Consider the following 12,848-nt stretch of genomic DNA (forward strand, 5'->3'; position numbering starts at 1 on the left):
TACAAGGTATGGCTCGAGGACTTTAAGGCTAAATCCACCGATACTGGCAAACAATTTACACTTCAAAATCAATATTTCAACTAAATCTAGTATCAAACAATTTAATCAACTTCTAAATAGCTACTCTATACATTTGCAGCATGAACAATGGTTCCTTGGTAAAAATCTGTATACTGCATTACTTGTTTTGCAGCTGTATAAAAATAAAGCCAGAGGCACCATCAGTTTGACTTCAGAACCCGCATAACGAGAATACACATTCAGCACCTTCACTGCAATGCCATTAATTTTTCTTGGGAAAATCCTGTAAACCTTCTTCACAATTTAACAGTTTGTTATTTCTTTTTGGCTGTGTGTAGAATTAATGTCAGGATACTTGATAAAACTCTCATACTTTTAACAGAGAAAATATTCATCCTTATCTGACTATCTGCAAAATGAGATAAAGAGAAAACACTCATTTTTAATAGTTTACAAAAAATATTATGAATTTAATTTCTTTTTTCAATTGTTGTATATTGCATATCATTCAATGCTTACATGTATTTGATAGAAATTGTTAATTGAGTATATGTACTTACTAGTACATTTCTTATCACCCAGTAAATCGCACTGTCTGTAATTCAGAGTCAATGTCAATGAAGAAATCTTGACCTACACTTGGGGATCGATGGTAAAGGAAAACTGTTGACCAAACTTTACGACAAACGTGATGATTTTTCATCCAGAATTGTCAATTATCCTTTCGTCCGCGGCAACGTCCCGTCAGCACCTGCGTATGGAGTTTCATGTCACAACCCATACGTTATACCAGACATTTTTTATCGAGCTAGACTTCTTACATTTAGGCTTCTTTGCTACAAGATTGAAGTCATCACTACAGAAGTTTTATGGTTGTCATCATGAACTCATGGATCGTTAAGGTGTATCCATCTGCACCATGAAAATTGATTTGTTCGACGTGTGATCGTTTTTCTTTCCTCTTTCGTCTACCCCGGACTTGACTTTTTATGAGCAACTCGGCGGGTGTTTCTAGAAAAGCAGAGGACACTTACCCTACCGGTGCACCTGGTCCATGCTCCCAGTTTTTAGTGGAGTCCGAGTTGCGCATTTGCTTTTGTTACGTTGTATGTATGATTTTAGTTACTTTATGTTCTTTGTTGTGTATGTCTGTTTTCCATGTCTGGTCTCTGTCCCTGGATTACATTCTTTTGATCACCGCTGTAACCTTGGTTCCCTTGATTACACTTTAAGAAAATTAAAACCTTTTTTGCAATGGTGGGGTTTTGAATAAAATGAATTGATTTCTTCTGATGAATAAACGTGTAACTACATTCTTATTTCAAAATTTACATGTTTGTTGCTTATGTCTAAACCCCTATAGTTTCCTCCAATTTAACCCTTCTGTGAATGAGGCTGATACATCTAAACTATTCCTTGAATGTCAACACTTTAGCTTCAGTGGGAATAATATTAGCAGTCACAAGTACATGTATGTACATATATCATATTTAGGTAGCAATGATGATCTCTTTACAACTGTACTCCAGTATTACCAAAAGAAGATTCTCAATTTCTCATTTGATGGTAAAATAGTAAAAGCTCATGTTATGTACAGCACACTTTGTAGTGATGATCTGATCATGATAGTGTTGCTCTTAAATATAATGTGAAAATCCTCCTAAAATTTTGCAGGAATTTCTTGCTGTATACCAGTAGCTATTCTGACCATAGAATCCTAACCAATAATGATACCTAAAAAATAGTTAAGAACTAAAAATGTCATAGTATTGGGTAGATTTTTGATAAAAAAAATGCAAACAAAGCACAAAAACGTGACGTAAAGGTCAATGGTAATTAACCCTAGAGCATGTAGAAGGCTAGTCATCTTGAAAATGCTTAACAACATGCCAATTATCAAAAACCTACCTTGAAAGATAAAAATGTAACAACCTAGAGTAAACATGATTTGTGTTACTGGCTGACTAATTACTATGAGGGTGATTGGTCAGTTTCAGCAAGTAACAACCACCCCTCTCACTTTTCAAGGCCACGCAAAGCATAGTCTGTAGGTCTTCAACTCTTTATGGTTTCTTACAAGTATTTATAACTTGTCAATGTATTCTGATTTACATGGAAATCATTCATGTATAAAGACAGAACTTAATGTGCTAAGTTTAAAAAATAACTACATGTAATATGCTTCTTGTGCTCAATTAAGCAACAGAGCGCACAACATTAATAACAATTTGAAGTAAACTGATTACCTAAAAAAAACATCAAAATCATGTGCAAGTAATGCTTTACCATGCATATATAGGAATACCTGTAATTACAAGTTACCACATGTTGCTCTCACTACAGGATCCAAAACCCAATCCATCATCAGGTTGGTCAATATATTAATAGTCATCTGGTTATATCAGGTTGTACCTACAATATACAAAGCTAAAAGTACTACATTGAATTTCTACTGATTCATTTCTTCACATAAAATTTTATCAAAATACCTTGAGTGGTTTTGGAGGAGCTGTGCTAACAAGGTTTTCACATTAAAAACCAATCAATTTAATTATCTCCCTTTATGGGTCTAGCGCATATATCATATTTTTACATAAAGCCTAACTTTCCAATTTTAATAATTTAGTTATATAAAAAATGGTTGTTGCTAATTAGATGACTTTTTTATCATTTAAATAGCATGCGTGAAAGTTTCTGATAGTCTGTGAAACGAAAAAAAAAAAAAATCTCCACTACTCTTTTGCAAGTTTAAGTGTGTTTTCTGTTAGAATGCTCGTCATGAAAGCTTCCTGTGTATTCAAAGCAAAACTGTTTCAGCCTACTGACAATGTCGTCAAGATTATGTTAATGCATACATGTGGATGAAGAAAAATTTTTTTATTTAATAATCACTTAGTATTGCATGTATAAGTACTTACTGCTACAGTAAATGTGTCATATGATAATTGCCCGTTTTAATTGGCCAATATTCTTCTCTAAGAAATGTGTAAGTGTCTCTCTTTTAAATACAAGTCTTCACTTAAAGTTCTGAAAAAAAAATAAAAATACAGCTAAACAAATTTAGTTTGTACAAGTTTTTCAATTTACCAACAATATATTTTTTAAATATTGAAATGCCAGCCATATGTGTAAAGATTGAGTTAAATATGGTTCTGTTGAAAAATTTCTGTTGGTATTGAACACTGAACATTGAATTTGGCATATTATTTGCATAAATATATATTTATACTCCACGTAATGCCGCAGATCTGTGCCATGTTTACTGCCATAGCACCATTGTTCTAGCTTCATACGAGATAAAAAACGTACCTCTTAAATATCATAAACTTGTGTTCTACTTGTGTTTCTTGCTTGCATGAGAACGGGAAGTTTACTTGAAATGATCGGTTAGCATTGAACATTACCCAGTTTCGATTCAGGTACAGGGGCTCGTTACAAGACTATATAGGTCATATACAATAGTAGGGCCCTGATAAATAAATGAATAAATATTCATTGAAAGTTGTCTAATCTGGTTCCTAATCGGTTCCCTGGTCAACATCATTAGCGACCCAAAGATCGCTACAACGTGCCTCTTTTAAAATCAAAGTACTCGTGTACTGAATCAATTTATATCGAATGTTTGAATTTTTTTCACCTCAAATAACCGATCGTTGAATTACAAAAAATATGAGATGAAAATAGGGATTAAAGGATCGAATTCAAATGTATCAAAACACAAGGTTATTGTTGTAAATGGTTAATATTGAACTCTTTGGTTTATTTTTTATATTCACCATTCTGATTACGAAGGACATTTAATAAACACACAACAAAATTCGTGATATAAAATAGCATGCAGTGTGCCAGTTTGTGAAATATTCAGGTTCGATGTTGGTTTAAATGGAACATTTAGATGAATTAACTCAAAACTATCCAGCATACTGTATAATTGAACAACAAACACCTAGTTGGCCTTTCTCAGTTTCTAAATTTTCAAGTCGGATTTCGAATTCGAGCTGTTTGTCAATTTATTCAAACTTAAGCCACAATCATTGAAATAAAGCATGTCCTTAGATACATGTCCCTCTCAACAATCTACATTTCTCAGTTGATAAGCTATGTAGCTCAAGTCCTACAAGTCATCGCATAGACGCCTATATGTCGGATGTAAAAGCACTTAGTTTCTGCATGTGCACCTTGTTCCAAAGACACACACATTAATATAAACGCCAAAATCTTAGAATAAAGTTTCAACAATTATGTCTGGTGCAGGAAGCACCTACAACTCTATCATTATGACATAATGCCAAATAGCCAAATAGCCAAGTTACAAAAAAGTAATATCCCCAGACCACAGACTGACACAATTCCTGAGAAATACATTATCGATATTATTTCTTTGCCATCGTTTATAAGCAAAATTTCATTTTTATTTTTTATCTCCGGGCTTCCAATGTCACAAGACAGTAACTGTTATAAAATACACGATATAGTGGATGATATATCAGGATGGTTTCAGGATTGCTTCGAGGGTTATGCTACCCTTTTGCTAAAAGTTAAGAAAAAAAAAAATTAGCGGCAAATAATATTCTGGAATATGGAGTTTAGTCCATGCCTGGAACATATTTCTTTATAAAGTTTCTTGACTGGACCCACTGCCCCCTTTTTTTAAATAGATACGCCAAGCCCTGCATGAAATATCTGAAGACAGCTTTTCCAATTGGTAATCAGAATTCCTCTTTTTCATTGCTATGTTCGATTACTTTTTATAATCTTGCAAGGTTTTCATTTCTAGCTAAACATTGAATGGTTTATCTAAGAATAAAGCATTTGTAGTCAACTTGAATATATCGACATATTCAATATAATATTATGAACGATTGGTTTATTCGGGTAAATGCATAAAGTTCCAGGTTAACTAATTTTAATCGGACCGTTGTTTATACAAGCCAAATTAAATTCGCAGTAAAAGTTGTTGATTGGCGTAAATAGGCATAAAATTAAATATGATATATTAGAAATACCTATAAAGTGGACCTAACTATCTACATTTGAACCTAAATCGGGTATGCCAGTAGGACTATTTTCTTGTGTAAAATAATTGCAGATGCTAACAGGTTTTTAAAAATCTAAAGTCTCTAGCGACTGCTATATCAATTCTGATCTTTGATCTGAATTGATTAAAATATCATACAGATGCATTTTTTTGCTTGTACGAGAACGAATTTACATTAAGAGATGAAATGATCGGTTAGCATTGAATTTATGTAATATTACCAAGTTTCCGATTCGTTACAATTGACTATATATAGGTCATATGTGTTACCAGGCCCCGATATCTATATATAGCCGTTGCCAGTTGTTTAATCTGGTTCCGGGTAATTGAAAACATTAGGGTCATCACGGTTACGGAAGAGTACGGAATCATATCAAGGGAACCAGAATTTAGCGGAAGTCACCTGATTTTGATGTTGAAAGTAGGTCAGAGGAGGTGACCACCACTTTTTTATATGAAACAAATGCATGTGAACAGAGAATATTTGACTATTAGCGACTTCGAAGACTTCAGTCTTTGATTTCATTCTCTATAGTTAATTATCCGTTTTTAGATGGTCTTTATAGAACCAAGAAATTACTACTACAAGGTTAAAAACACTTACAAATATTTTCAACCGATGCAAGGAACTCATTCTCAAATACAAAAGCAGTTGTAAACGATTATACGTGCGGGTATCTCCCATCCTATATTTTTTTGTAATATTCTTGCCCAAGTATTGAAAACTCTATACCCACGCAATAAGTTGACTAAACCATTATCGTAAAGGATATAGTTATGATACTGTTGTCAAATTGTCAAAGACTTTTTTTCAGTATTAGCATTGATTTGCTCATAGGATCGAACTTATATTTGAAATATTTTTCGATTTTAGATTCAGAGAGCAAGTAACAGGAAAATTGAAAATAAATAAAAAAGGTAACAGCCAGGTTGATATCCAATCTATATGCATACAATCAATCAAGAAAAAGTCTTTCTTTGAACAATAAAAAAAGCCTTTCAATTCTACCTCGTTGAACAAAGCTTTGAAATTATGACACAACCTTCTTGTCTCTAAAATTCTGAAGTGTTACAAAAAATTAAACAATTGTAACTTCAAGATAATGAAATGAATCCTTGTATTCACAAATTATGCATATTTAAGAGCCTTTCTTTCAGAAAACCATGCAAAGTTGTTCAGGTGTCACTTTTGAGAAATGCCAAATAGTTATGTAGGCATAGAAACAAATTTGGCACATTCAAAAATTTTAAAATTTTCCCGGGTGATTCTATTTTTAGAAACAACTGATTATAATTTAAGACTACTTCGATAAACCATGTATTCCGATTTTGAAGTTAAAACCATCACTTTTCATCAGGTCATAATCACAATAATTGATTAAAATTGTTATGGTATTCTGGTTAGTAGAAATTTTTTGTAAAAAAATAGCCGAAATTCTTTTTTTTTAAATAAAAGTTGGCACTTTGCCAAGATTTTAAAAATATGAAGCAAAATGTACATGAATCTGCCCTATTATGTTTGAGGATCTATCCCCCAAAGTAAACGACTAAATTTTATAAATTTATTAATTTCATGTTGTATTTGGATACTTAAAATATAAATAAAAGGTCCAGAATTTAAAATTACCAGTAAACAAAGTTTGCATATATTGATGCATATTTGAAGGTTTTTGACATTTTGACATATATTGATATTCTACAGTGTACCTCCGCATTTTGTTTTAAAGGTTTCAATTTTATTGTTCGATTATTTATTGTTGAACATACAGTTAAGGTTAACATTCTTTTATGTAAGCGTATATGGTGTTTCATGAAATATGAGCATATATGCTTTCCAAACATCATAAAGTTTGCCTTGATAAATAATAATATAATAATAGCACAAAAATATGAAAAAAACGTACCACCAAACCTAATAAACCCTTAAAAATTAATTGAAAATATCCCAATTCTTCAGAATTCCTAATACGCCAAGGAAATCTTATTAATGCTGTTGTTAATGTTGAAAATAATACAAAGGATGCTTTTAGGAACAATAAAAGTGTGTTTAATTTTAGAGCGCAGACATGCATATTTCTGGAATTAGCTTCATCGGGTATGCACGAGGCAAAAAGTTGTAGAAGAGCATTAAAATCATTCAGGACCTAAACAAGAATTCCGAAATAGTCAACAAAATGCAAACCTATTTTTTTTTAACAATTTAAAGGTTTTCACACAAAAATATATCCATAGTGTTAATAAATACGTACATTTACTCAAGTTATTGCCGAATTCTGTTACTGATTAAATTATACATGCCTTTACTAGAAATAGTCATTCCTTTGTGGAAACAATATTGTGCTGAATTCTTGTATGCCTTTTCATCCGTAACCAGGCTTTCATTCGGCAATTTATTATAAATATTTGTAGATAAACCTTACCTGTATTTTTAACAACATTATATCATACTGACCTCTCCAGAAATTTGCCATTTCAACGACATTTCATGGGGATAAGTATTTTTGTGTTTTATTTGCTATAAGCTTGAGATCCACAATATATAAGCGTCACCAAAGTTGGCATTCTGTGGTTGGTTGGGAGCGAGAGGATTAACTTGATGTTGATCTACAATGAATTGCGTTCATGTTCATCCTAGGGACTGTCTTGATTTTAAGGGAATTACTACACTTTATTCACAGTTGAAGAACACCAAACAATGTTTAAGATGAAGAACAGGAGTACAATCCATAGATAATTTTGAGTTTTTAATGTATTATAATTAGGTTTTGTCACAAACACACATTTACTCCATATCCTTTCTTGTTCTATCTACAGATCAAATTGCTGAACAAAATGTGTTAACATTGTAAAGGGATAATCTATAATCTCTGAAACCAGAGTGACCTCGACTGCTATTTGCAGATTTTTCTACTTCTCCTCAATTTGTTGTGCTGAATAAACGAATTTTTTCGTCATTTTGTGCCATCAGCATTACTTTGTATAAGAGATATATTTGTGTAAATACGAGGAAGAAGACAAAGTCAGAATCTTCACTTGACTGAATTTGAAAACACTTAGTCTGCGGGAATTATCAAATAAGATAATCATTTTATTCTTCATTAAGTTATAAGGAAAACTTTGTATAGGAAGAACAAGCAAGACAAATGAATACAACATACAGTAAAGGTCCCTTAATAAGAAACGATATAAGTAGCTGTCTTTGTAAGAATCATGCAAAATCTTATAAATGTGATACACCCTAAAAAAGGCTACATATTTTTATTTTTGTAATTAAGTTGTTTTATGGGTCTATACTATGAAATTTGTAATTTCAAATCTGCCTGCTCTTAGGGGATAATCAACATTGAAAATCCAGTAGATTCTATTGTATTTCAGCGTCATTTACAGAGTTATCTCCCTTAATTTTGAAATCTACAGTGCATTCTATATAATTTTTATCTCCTAAGAGCACAGGTTACATGAAAAACCAAATGTTAATTTCTGTTTACTAAAGCATTTTAAACAAAATATCAAAGATAAAAATATGTAGGCTTTCCAACCATGTATCACATTTTCATGATCCTTAGCTGGAGTGCTACATAACAATTTTAGTTAGAATTGAATGTTGGTTGAGAATTTTAAAAAAAAGTTGACAAATTATAATTCTCAAAATCTGTGATGTTCCATCAAAAAATAACTTTGACTGATGAGCAGACAGATTGACAACAATAATGTACAAACATCCTTTTTTCCGAAAAAAAATTGATTGCAATAAAAAATATATTCACATTCACATATGCATGTAAACATTTCGTCAAATTCGAAGGGTAATTTTTTTTCAAAAAATTAGTTGAAATAAAAAGTAAACTGCGCATCTGTATATGTTAGTAAATAACTATATGCAATTTTATGCCTTTTTGATAAAAAAAATTGATCGATAAACAGACTAATTGAAAACATAATGAAAATGAAAAAAATAATAAATAAACAAAAAGTAAAACTTATACATGCGGTACATTTACATAAACATTACTCTGGTACTAAAATTTTCGTGTCACAGTTTGATCAAAATTCTCCAAGATCAAAGGGAACAAAGAAATATCTCTTGAAGACAGATATGTCCGTCTTGGCAATTATTTGACAAAACTTTTAAGTTTTCACACATTTATTCAACGCAATGACAAATTCAAGTTTGACAAATAAATAAAAAGACATTGACCAGAATACTACATGCCTTGGGACAAAGTTGGTAGGATAAATACCATATAAAATTCATAATATTACTTTGTCATATTGCTCCCACAGCTGCTAAAATTGTTGTGGAAAAATCCCATAGCTCGTGTACAATTTGTTGAAATGCAAAATGTGTTAAGTATTCTCTTTAGTCTTGGATCTATTAAATTTTCCTATAGTGTAAGGCATTTCAAGATTAACAAAGTCCATTAACTACCATAAACATTGTTGAATGAAATAGCTTACAATCGTGCACTGTAATGTGACTCTGCTGGAAATCAAAATTGTATATCAATAAGACACGATTTTTAATATGCTCATATATTTTAATCTTGATGTCCTGTTTCCAAACAAAAATGATGCAAATCATGATGGCAGCGAATACGTTGAATAGATAACACTTTTCAAAATACTGCAAAAAAATGAAAAGGCATTACATACAAAAAAGTAAATGAACCGTCAGGATCGGTTGCTATTACAACATGAACCATTTCTGCATTGTATTCCATGGAGGAGTGGGAAACTATGACACGCTGAATATGTTTTATGTGCCCGATGTTTATTTATATAGAAATCTATAGAAATCCAAAAAGAGTGAATAGATTTATGAAACAAGGAATAACTATTAGATAATGCATTTGTCCATCACCTATATTGAGTTTGATCTGAATCTTGACGTTGCCATTAGTGTAACATGGACTTTGCAATTAAGTCAGATGGATCCATCTGATATTCCTGTTAAACCCTTAATTGATAATTATAAAACACAAATAAATATTTAAATGAATATTCAGTAATGTCGTCGTGCGCCTGGTATTTTGATTTTTGAAGGAAGTGAATTCGGAGTTCCATTAGTGTAGCATGGACTTCATCAAACATGGGTGGTGGGGTTTACTTATTTTGTTTTAAAATATTCACCTATATGATTGTTCATTAATGATACTTTAAGAATGACACATACATATTTTCACTGCGTGTACCTGTTAATTATACCCCAAATTTGTGCTTGGACAAAAATTGAAGAAAAAACTGCGGTTGAACTTAGGCGTTTTTCCTTGCAAAACTTGGTTCATTACTTGTCCGCAACTACTCCTTAACAACTTGCCTAATCGTTATGAAATTTAATTGGGTGTATGATTACCAAATTGGAATGTGTATATTGTCAGAAGTTTATGCTTGGGCTAAAAAAGTTGGAGAAGTGACGGCTGTTTGCACTTCGGCGTTTTCCAGCAAAACTTGGTCTCGTGCGTTGTCCTTCTTATCTTCAACGACCTGCTGAACTGTTAGTGTTGAATTCTATATTAGAATGTGCATATTGTCAGGAATTTATGTTTAAAAATAATGTGCAGATATATTCTGGCATTGTGTATTCAGGAAAAACATATAAATTGTAATGATTGCGGTTTGGTGTTGGGTGTTTTAGAAATGACACCAAAATTGTGTGTCAAAAGTGCTTAGGTTATCCCCGTTAAAAACTGTATTCAAATTGAATCGTGTGTACACATTGGTCCTTAAATATACATGGTTCAACAGGCTGCGGGGTATTAGTCCCGGTAGGAACAATGTCTAGTTTCAACTAACTTAGTCATGCTTCATGTGTGTCATTTACTTCAGCAAAATATCCATAGGCTGGTACAAATGTCACTTTTTAATGCACTTAATTTGAATCTTCTGTTGTTTGAATCAGTTTTCGTTTGTTATTACAATTTTTGGATTAAAAGAAAATTCTAGATAGTATTTGTGTTCGTATATATCATAGGAGTTCTTGGGATGGGCGGCTCATACATTTTTGTCAGCTAAAAACACAGTAATTATCAGATTGTAAAATTCGCTCGCCTGAAAGACAGAGTACGACCTATCGTAATCACATGAAATATTGTATATTTAAACGCTTATTTCCGTTTCAGACTTAAATACATTTCTCGTATGATTTTCATTGATAACAGATGCGGATAAATTAAATAGTAATATCCCATGGGTTATATTTACTAATTACTTCTAACGGTGATGTAGTTATTTAAAGTTCTGGTTCAATATTAATTTTTCTAATGAAAACACAAACATTTTATTTTCAATTATAGTTTACGTTTGATGATCATGACAAAAATATTCGACGGATTTAAATTCTTGTCTGTCTAAGAATCAGGCAAAATGTATATAAGGTGTAGCACATGACAAACAACGAAGATATGTTATGGCGTAATTCAATTATATATATATAATAACCTTCAGAAATAACCTTCCAAGTGTTTGTAAAGTTTCCTTTTATGATATTGATATTGACAAGTCAAATTTAGTTGATATATACACTATGGCAAAATGGCGGAAAAAATTTCCCGCACTTCCCCCCTATTTAACCAGTAAATATATCTACGCCACAGATGCTTCATGATAAATTTCAGGATTATTTGAGCCAAAGAGACAAAATTGAGAAAAATGATGTTCCATCTTTTGCCGGATTCTTACACAGAATGGAACTTAATTACTTGCATGAATGTTTTGTGTGTCACTTCGTTATCATAATTCACTTCTAGGAAAATAGAACTCAAAATCAATTAATAATTTACTTAAAAAAACATAAAAAAATGTAAAAGTAAGAAAAGTAAAAAATACCAGTCATAAGTAATACAAATTTTGAAAAGAGTAACCTGTCATCAGCCGCATTAGAATCATATATATAAAGATCTAAATTCAATACATGTATTTTATTGTATACAGGAATTACTTAAGACAAAAACTATCAAAATAGGATGCCAATTCAACTACAGAGAGATTCAACCGCGTGCAATGCAAGGAACGAAGCTTCAGTGATTTAAGTATTTTGAAATTTGAAATACTGCAAATAATGATACGTATGAAAGAGTAATCAATGGAACCAAGGTTCTAGCGGAAATCAAAAGAATGTAATCCAGGAACAAAGAACAAACATGGAAAACAGACAAACGCAACAAAGAACACAAAGTAATTGAAATAATACATACAAAGTAACAAAAGCAAATGAGGAACTCGGACTCCACTACAAACTGGGAGCATGTACAAAGTGCACCGGTCGGGTAAGCGTCTTCTGCTTTTCCAGAAACACCCGCCATGGTAAATGAAATCTAATATAATTAACAATGTGTTGCAGTTAGAAATTACATTCTGAGGTGCAAAAGAAGTATGATGTGGTTTTTAATTGAAATTACATACTATATGATTACATAACATTAAATTCTATTCTATTCTGCAAAATGATGGCCCCTAAGTTACCAATAAGTACTGGTTGTTTACAATCTGAGCCACTTATGGCTACCAAAGGACAAAAAAAGAGAACTATGAAACTGTGCACTTTTTTTTCAAAATATTAAATTAATGGATTAAGAACTAAAAGATATAGAAAAATGTTATGCTTCACAAATTAAGAATCTTAAATATAGATCATTCTTAATTAATTTATTAAATAAAATCTTCTTTACACTATGACTAAATGACTCAATATCGACATTGTTTCTGTTTTACTTTCATGTTTTTAAAGAGTGTAAATGGTAGTTAAGTAAGTGAAATCATGCCCCTATTACACTTTACTGTCTGAATCTAC

The 12,848-nt window shown here is 31.7% G+C and overlaps 1 long non-coding RNA gene across 1 annotated transcript; it reads right to left on the minus strand.

Moving 5' to 3' along the window:
- Window positions 1-1,283: 1,283 nt before the first annotated feature.
- On the minus strand, window positions 1,284-3,081 carry LOC148610082 (uncharacterized). The gene is made up of 3 exons (XR_015914507.1): window positions 2,940-3,081; window positions 2,327-2,433; window positions 1,284-1,755 (listed from the first exon to the last, which is right to left on the minus strand). It is a non-coding gene; the product is annotated as an uncharacterized LOC148610082 (long non-coding RNA).
- Between the last annotated feature and the right edge of the window lie 9,767 nt (window positions 3,082-12,848).

The sequence above is a fragment of the Perna viridis genome, chromosome 8 (assembly GCF_037379345.1).
Source record: "Perna viridis isolate PV_CMFRI_1.1 ecotype Kerala chromosome 8, ASM3737934v1, whole genome shotgun sequence".
NCBI classification, from domain to species: Eukaryota; Metazoa; Mollusca; class Bivalvia; order Mytilida; family Mytilidae; genus Perna; species Perna viridis.